The sequence below is a fragment of the Saccopteryx bilineata genome, chromosome 3 (assembly GCF_036850765.1).
Source record: "Saccopteryx bilineata isolate mSacBil1 chromosome 3, mSacBil1_pri_phased_curated, whole genome shotgun sequence".
NCBI lineage: Eukaryota > Metazoa > Chordata > Mammalia > Chiroptera > Emballonuridae > Saccopteryx > Saccopteryx bilineata.
The window spans coordinates 274,988,034-274,996,154 of record NC_089492.1 but is presented as its reverse complement, the minus strand read 5'-3'; the positions used below and the strand labels follow the sequence as shown (position 1 = coordinate 274,996,154).

Here is an 8,121-nt window from a genome sequence, read left to right as displayed (position 1 = left end):
GGATTTTATTTATTGATTTTACAGAGAGGAGAGAGGGGGAGAGCAAGAAGTATTGACTCATAGTTGCTTCACTTCAGGTGTTCATTGTTTACTTGTCATATGTGCCTTGACCAGGCAAGCCCAGGGTTTCAAACTGGCAACCTCAGTGTCCCAGGCCAATGCTCTAGCCACTGCGCCACCACAGACAAGGCTTTAGGGCCTTTATTTCTCTTGAGGATGTTGTTGCTGAATAAAGAAGTTTGTAAAACTGACAAATAGTTTTAAATCTGTCCATTTACGTATTATTTTCAGAAAAGAGGGAAACTAGAAGTAAATGGTAACTTCTTTAAGGATCTCACATTAATTCTCTAGAAATTTCTTTCTACAATTTGGAACTATGCTTAATTATCCACTCAACAAGCATTTTCCTCAATAACTCTTTTTATACCAGTTACAAGAAAATCACAACTAAATTAACCATGATTTCTACCTTGAAATATATCATAGGCATCTGGATGTTACATTGTTTTTAGGAGAGGCAGATACTACTTTTTTTTATTTTCTTAAAGATATTATTAATTCATTTAGAGAAAAAAAGAGAGAAGGGGAAGGATCAGGAAGCATCAACTCCCATATGTGCCTTGACCAGGCCAGCCTAGGGGTTCAAACTGTTGACTTCAGAGATCCAGGTTGACGCTTTATCCACTGCGCCACCACAGGCCAGGCCAAAAGAGGCAGATACTACTTTTAAAGAACTTGGTTTTATGTAGCATCATATAAAATTAACACTAGTAAAGAGAATTTTCTAAAATTTGTCAAAATAGAAAATTCAGGCCCTGGCCTGTTTGCTCAGTGGATAGAGCATTGGCCTGGCACATGGAAGTCCCAGGTTCAATCCCCAGTCAGGGCACACATGAGAAGTGACCATCTGCTTTTCACCCCATCGCTCTTTTCTCTCTCTTCCCCTCTCACAGCTCGTAGCTCGACTGGTTTGAGCATTGGCCCCAGCTACTAAGGATAGGTTGGCTGGTCCAAACATTGGTCTCAAGCAATGAGGGTAGCTTGGCTGATTCAAGCATCCGCGTCAGATGGGGGTTGCCATGTGGATCCCAGTCGGGGCACATGATGGAGTCTGTTTATCTCCCCTCTCTCACTTAAAAAAAAAAAAATCAAACATATAAATTGAACACACTATATGTGTACACACACACACACACACACACACACACACACATAAAATCTTTCCAGTAGGACCTCTACCTTTTTAACAGGAAAGAGTGCTCGAAGACTGCTTGGTCACAACTACAATCATGTGCTTCATAGTCTTAATTAGAATATAAAATTAGAGTCTTAAGATTTTTTTTAAATTTTAATTTAATTTTATTTATTTTATTTTTTTTTACAGAGACAGAGAGTCAGAGAGAGGGATAGACAGGGACAGACAGATAGGAACGGAGAGATGAGAAGCATCAATCATTAGTTTTTCATTGAACTTTGCGACACCTTAGTTGTTCATTGATTGCTTTCTCATATGTGCCTTGACCGTGGGCCTTCAGCAGACCGAGTAACCCTTTGCTGGAGCCAGTGACCTTGGGTTCAAGCTGGTGGGCTTTTTCCTCAAACCAGATGAGCCGGCGCTCAAGCTGGTGACCTCAGGGTCTCGAACCTGGGTCCTCTGCATCCCAGTCGGACGCTCTATCCACTGCGCCACCGCCTGGTTAGGCTAGAGTCTTAAGATTTTTATACTTCCCTTTTTGAAGATCATTTGGTGTGGTTCAAAGAAGTAATAGTTCTGTGAATAGTGCTTGTGATTCATTCTTCCATTGAGACCAAGGGTAGAACCACGCTGTCACTTGACTGCAGGACACGCAGATGGACAGTGTGTGGCAGTGTTTAAATGCTCTTCATTGACTACAAATGCATCCAAGGATTATATTTTTCTTTTTTATTGCTCAGTTTGTCATGGTTCTCTTGCCAAACAGAATATGGAAAATGAATATGAGGCTTTCTTACATAATTCTTAATAGATATATGATCGAAATGTAAGCTCGATTGCTTAGGAAAATCAAACACAATTTAGTCACTGAGTATGGCTATATGTAGGTTGTTAATTGTAGAGTATCTTGTCTGGCCAAAGTATTATTTTCACTAAAAATTCTGACAAGCCATGGTTCTTTTTGTTTCTTTGTTTAAAAAATGGTATCCTTTCATTTCCTTTTTAAAATATTTTTATTGATTGATTTTAGTGAGAAGGAAAGTAAGAGCAGAGAGAGACAGGAACAATGATCTTCCTGTATGTGCCCTGACTGGGAATTGAACTGGCAACCTCTGTGATTTGGGATAATGCTCTAACCAACTGAGTTATGCAGCCAGGGCTCTTTTTGTTTCCATAATACTTTAAAAAATGAACAAGTTACTAAATTACCAAGATTTTAGTTATATAATGTAGTTGGACATGTAAAATGATTATACATTTATTTTTCCAGGACTTTTATTTTATTTTATTTATTTTTTATTTATTTATTCATTTTTAGAGAGGAGAGAGAGAGGGAGAGAAACAGAGAGAGAGAAGGGGGGAGGAGCTGGAAGCATCAACTCCCATATGTGCCTTGACCAGGCAAGCCCAGGATTTCGAACCAGCGACCTCAGCATTTCCAGGTCGATGCTTTATCCACTGCACCACCACAGGTCAGGCTTTCCAGGACTTTTAAATAAACATTATTTGAATGAAAGAGAACTAATCTATTGATTATTTTAAAATAAAATACAATTCTTTTTGTTCTTTCCTTGAAATACAATTTTATTTCATAGATTTTCCTCCCCTGAAGTATATAATGAACTTAAAGCCACCCCTGAAACACAGGTGTGTGTATGTGTCCATCCATCCATCCCTCATTGCTCATTGTCCTTCCAAGGTGATACCACTCACAATGATTGAAATCAGACTAGGTAGCTTGAACATCAGGAATTTCTTTTTTCACAGTTCTAGAGGCTGGAAGTCCAAGATCCAGGTGCTGATAGGGTTGGTCTCTGGTGAGACTCCGAAACAGGAAATGTAATTTTACTCAGTCTCATTGAGCAAGCAAGAGAGCGATATGATAGCACATGTTCATTTGTGTGGTATGCCCAAGCCAATTCAGCGGCTGCTAATTTTGATTGAGCATTGGTGTCCTTTTGGGAAACCGAAACACTCTGAATTGATTCAAAAGTACTTGCTTGTCTCAACCCAGACTTGTGGGATTCAGTCTCCAAATGTGTTTTCATATCCCCTTTCCCACCATGTCCAACCCCAAATTCTTTTCTGCATATTGTGCAATATGCTCTGTTCTGTATGTGTCCTTCCGTCTGTCATTAAAATAACACAGCTGTTTAGTCTTTTTTTTCCGGTATTGTCTGACTCATGCTGCTGTTAGTATTGTACTCACTCTCATTTTCATTATCTGAACTCTTAGAATACATGGTCACAATATTCACAAAGTTAAAATTAAACTAGCATTCTCTCCTTAGAAAGCACAACAGTTAATTGGGCTGGTAACACTCATTATTAGAACTTAAATTGCTCTGAGAGAATGCTACAATGAATCCATTACTATGAACCACAAGTCACAGTTGCCAATATTAGTGGTCAACAGAAGGCAGACAATCATTTCAAATGGTGTTGTCTTCAGCATTTTTTTCCAGTGGTCATATTATGGTTTTTTTTTAAACATTTCTTTTTTTTATTTTTTATTTTTATTTTATTTATTCATTTTAGAAAGGAGAGAGAGAGGGAGGGAGAGAGAGAGAGAGAGAGAGAGAGGAGAGAGAGAGAGAGAAGGGGGGAGGAGCAGGAAGCATCAACTCCCATATGTGCCTTGACCAGGCAAGCCCAGGGTTTCGAACCGGCGACCTCAGCATTTCCAGGTCGACACTTTATCCACTGCGCCACCACAGGTCAGGCATTATGGGTTTTTTTTGGTCATTCCCCCCACCCCAATCTTTGGCACTCGTTGCTGAAAACTAGGACTTTTTTCGCCCCAGGAGGGGTTTCTTTTTTTCCTTTTTTTTTAATTTAAAAATTTATTTTATTTTATTTTATTTTATTTTACAGAGACAGAGAGAGAGTCAGAGAGAGGGATAGACAGGGACAGAGAGACAGGAACAGAGAGATGAGAAGCATCAATCATTAGTTTTTCATTGCGTGTTGTGACACCTTAGTTGTTCATTGATTGCCTTCTCATACGTGCCTTGACCACGGGCCTTCAGCAGACCGAGTAACCCCTCGCTCAAGCTGGTGACCTCGGGGTCTCGAACCTGGGTCTTCCACATCCCAGTCCGACGCTCTATCCACTGCACCACTGCAGCACTGCCCAGTCAGGCAGGAGGGGTTTCTTGAACATGAAACTCTTAGGGATAGTCCCAGCTGCATGTGGTTAGTCACCAAAAATAAAGTTCATTACTCTCCCATTCTCATGAACATGTTTTCAGATCTGCTACTTTGACTTTAGCAATTATATTTTGCTAGATTTTCTGAAAAGAGTAGTCTAAGATAAATCAAATAAAAATGGTTAATCAGCTCTTTCTGGCAGTAATTTTCTTGGAAGTTTTGTTTGGATAAATCAGGCTTACCTCAAACTTTTCAGCATTTAGTACAGCTCCTTCACAGTTTCTTTAGCTACAGGAACAGTCCTGAGTCCTGAGATTAGCTGGCAAATCAAGGTTTGGCTATTCCTAACAATTTAGGTGTGCTGCCTTTGTTATTTCTAATAGTTCCATTTTATCTACAAAGGACAAAAATAAACATACATTAATTCTACAGCATATTTCAAAAAGAATAAGAATGACAAACTAAGCATACACTTTATTATAATAGCAATATAAAGATGTCCACCTAGCCTGACCTGTGGTGGCGCAGTGGATTAAGGCGGCGACCTGGAAATGCTAAGGTCGCCGGTTCGAAACCCTGGGCTTGCCTGGTCAAGGCACATATGGGAGTTGATGCCTCCAGCTCCTCCCCCCTGTCTCTCTCTCTCTCTCCTCTCTAAAATGAATAAATAAAATAAAAACAAAATAAAATGTTAAAGATGTCCACCTAACCTGACCAGGCAGTGGTGCAGTGGATAGAACGTCGGCCTGGGGTGCTGAAGACCCAGGTTCAAAACCCCAAGATTTCCAGCTTAAGCGTGGGGTTGTCAGCTCGAGTGTGGGATCACAGATATGACCCCATGGTTGCTGGCTTGAGCCCAAAAGTTGCTGGCTTAAAGCCCAAGGTCGCTGGCTTGAGCAAGGGGTCACTGGCACAGCTCTACCCCCCCCCCCATGGCACATATGAGAAAGCAATCAATGAACAGCTAAGGAACTAAGGTGTGGCAATAAAGAACTAATGCTTCTCATCTCTCTCCCTTCCTGTCTGTCTGTCCCTATCTGTCCCTCTCTCTGTCTCTCTTGCTAAAAAAAATAAAAATGCCCACCTATGTTTAAAAAACACTTGATAATCTTGTTAATTCAAGTAAATGTATAAACTTTATACTAGAAAGGGTGGAGAGAGAAAACAGAAAAAGTTAATACTCCTCCTCCCAGAGTCATTAGTTAACTTCTTAGAAGCTGAAGCTAAGATTTGTTAAATGATGCTCAGAGCTGGTAATCTAATGTTAAGTCACTAATTGCCATTAAAAAAGGTCCTAGGCCTTGGCAGGTTAGCTCAATCAGTTAGAGCATGGCCCTGATATGCCAAGGTTGTGGGTTCAATCCCAGGTCAGGGAATATATGGGAAGCATTCAATGAATGTACAACTAAGTGGAATAACAAACAAATGCTTTTCAGTCTGTCTCTCTCACTCTCTTCCTTCTTCTCTTTGTCTCTCTAAAATAATCAATAAAATAAAAGTAAAAATGTTCCATTAAATATTTCCTGCAATAGTCCTGGCTGGGTTGCTCAGTGGTAGAGCATTGGCCCCACCTGTGGATGTCCCAGGTTCAATTCCTAGTGAGGGCACACAGGAGAAGCGACCTTCTGCTTCCTCACTCCCCCACTTCTCCTCCCCTCATCTCTTCTTCTCCCAAAGCCATGGTTCCAGCAAGTTGGCCCCCATTACTGAGGATGGCTCCATGGCCTCCCCTCAGGTGGTAAAACAGTTCAGTTGCTGAGCAACAGAGCTACAGCCCCAGATGGGCAAAGGACTGGGAGGTATGGAGCTTGCCCCATGGACAAGAAAGTCTCTCTGCCTCCCCACCTCTCACTTAATTGAAAAAAAAGAAGAATTTCCTGCAATAGATTCCTCCACCCTGAGCCATTTAACCCTCACAATTAACCCTGAAAGGTAAGAATGATGTCCATTTATGCCCTGATCCAAAGCTCAGTGAGACCATCTTCTCCAGCACTAAGGTTGTGGGTTTGGGATCCCTGGTCAGGGTACATGCAGAAGTCAACTAGTGAATGTATAAATAAGCGGAACAACAAATCGATGTTTCTCTCTCTCTCTCTACCCCCTTCCTCTCTCTCTCAAATCAATAAATTAAAAAAATTTAAGTGATGTCCATTTAAAAATATGCTATAGATTATATTGTATAGTTTTGTCTTCTAGTCACTTAATGCCTCCCAAAACTACAGAGAGTTCATGCCTTTAAGGAAATCAAAGAAATTAAAAGATCCAACATTGGTTTCCTAGCTTACTTATACACGGTCTCTCTACATGTATAAAAAAAAAAATAGTGAACCTGTATACCTCTTTTTTTAAAATTTTTTTTAATTTATTCATTTTTAGAGAGGAGAGAGAAGAGAGAGACAGAGAGGGAGAGAGAGGAGAGACCGAGAGAGAGAAGGGGGAGGAGCTGGAAGCATCAACTCCCATATGTGCCTTGACCAGGCAAGCCCAGGGTTTCGAACCGGCGACCCCGGCATTTCCAGGTCGGCGCTTTATCCACTGCGCCACCACAGGTCAGGCATATCTTTTTTCACTACAAATGACCAACCCACCTTTTCTACTCCGAGACTTCTTCCTGGACCCCTTCCTCCAACTGTTGTGTTCTTTCCCCCGCACACCGTAGGGTGAAAACCTAGTACTGTCGCCGCCGCCTGATCGCATAGGCCCTTCTCTTATACCTTCTGAGAGAGCCTGACCTGCTGCGGGGTCAAGACGGACAACGCGAGTAAAATCTTAAGTGGTGCGTAGGTTTTCTCTAGTGGTGCCTTCTGAAACGAGACCAGTTCCGACACCGGGACGACCTCCAACAGAAGACGCTAGAACAGGACTGAGAGCTTCTCGAGGGGATTCCCGAGGAGACCAGCCGGTCACAAGTCCTTCAAGTAGCTAAGGCATCATTGCTTCAGGCTTTTGAAAAGGGTCCATTCTCCAAAACTTCCATCATCTATTAACATTGGTTTTAACCCTGAAGATTTTCCAGGGGGATGGTATTTGGCAGTATGGAGACATTTTCAGTTGTCACAACTTTGGGAATAACATTGGCATCCAGTGAGCAGAGGCCGGATATGCACACAATTACCCTACAGTGCACAAGACAGCCCCCATGAACAGAACTATTTGGCCCAAAATGTCAGTAGTGCCTAGGCTGAGAAACCCTGCCTTAAAGCAAAGGGGGGAAAAGGCCAAATCCCATAAATAGCTCACGGCACCGGGATTAGGGACGCACACAGTACCCCGCACGGTGAACCGGGACTTCCCCACTTCGAGCGAGCGACTTAGAAAACATAGTCACAATATTCAAAGTGAAACTTAAAGTCACACAATTTCATACTCTGAAATAGCTCCTCTTAGAGGAGATATGGCGAGGGCGGGGCCAGGCTCGGAAAAATAAATAAGTCAAAACACCACAATAGAGAAGTTGTGCGGAGCCGCAAACCTGGACCCATCTTTTGTACCACGCGGGCCCGGGAACTTTTCCTGCCAACTACACCTGAGATAACTGTGGGACTGACTGTAACACTAGAAAACTTACCACGTCACTCAGGACGGATACAAAACCCCAACAGACATTTCCCTTTCGAAACCTTAGGACAAAGAGCTACTTTCCACATACAACGCTGAAACGTGTAACCAAATTACTACTTCCGACGTCCCGAAGCTAACTCCGCCGAGCGCCCAGAGCATGCGCAGGGACGTCGGCGTGACGGGCGTGGCCCCCTCTGGCCCTACCTCCCTCCTGT

At 42.2% G+C, this 8,121-nt stretch overlaps 1 long non-coding RNA gene across 1 annotated transcript; it reads right to left on the bottom strand.

The window, feature by feature from the left end:
- Window positions 1–3,675: 3,675 nt before the first annotated feature.
- Window positions 3,676–8,077, bottom strand: LOC136331496 (uncharacterized). Its single transcript, XR_010730490.1, has 3 exons — window positions 7,914–8,077; window positions 6,934–7,461; window positions 3,676–4,739 (listed from the first exon to the last, which is right to left on the bottom strand). It is a non-coding gene; the product is annotated as an uncharacterized lncRNA (long non-coding RNA).
- Between the last annotated feature and the right edge of the window lie 44 nt (window positions 8,078–8,121).